At 50.7% G+C, this 548-nt stretch overlaps 1 protein-coding gene across 1 annotated transcript in view; it reads left to right on the top strand.

Moving 5' to 3' along the window:
• LOC102677882 (neurobeachin) overlaps nucleotides 1-548 on the top strand; it is a 240,681-nt gene that overhangs the window by 207,726 nt on the left and 32,407 nt on the right. The gene's annotated exons all lie outside the window — the stretch shown is intronic.

The raw sequence follows: 548 nt of genomic DNA, 5'->3' as shown, positions 1-548 counted from the left end.
GAAGGACGAACGCCGCGGCGGCGGCGGCGGCGGCGGCGGCTAACCCCAAAACAGCGATCCCTTTTTCCCCCCATGAATTATGCAGATCTTCGACTCGTTTTATTTCGTGCCCATGGATACCGTGTCCTGCTCGGCCATTCCTCCGCAACCCCATCGAACCCCGAAATTTTCGTCATAGTCGTGAATTCCGCCGTTACCTAGGAGAGAGGGCATCGTGGCGACACTGGAGGAGGATTTTTAGTCGTTTCCGATTCCCGATATTCGGCGGAGTGGATACAAAACTCGTTCGATGTTTTTCGAAGGATACACGTTGTGGCTATCTTTATATAGGCCTCGGTCTCGCGAAGAGGTGATTCGGTTGAAGTAAGAAATTCGCGCGGCGACACTGACGAGATCCAGTCGAGTTGAATTATCGGATATTTAACAGAGGAGAGGGTTTCGTTTACGATCGTTTTTATCGAGAATCGGACGCACGCCGCGGGGAGAAGAACTCGGTATAAAATTTTACGTTTAACGACGACAACGATAACTCTACCATTAAGGCTTGT

The sequence above is a fragment of the Apis dorsata genome, unplaced genomic scaffold, assembly GCF_000469605.1.
Source record: "Apis dorsata unplaced genomic scaffold, Apis dorsata 1.3 scaffold_133, whole genome shotgun sequence".
In the NCBI taxonomy this organism is placed as follows: Eukaryota; Metazoa; Arthropoda; class Insecta; order Hymenoptera; family Apidae; genus Apis; species Apis dorsata.
This window is presented reverse-complemented; position numbering and strand designations above follow the sequence as displayed.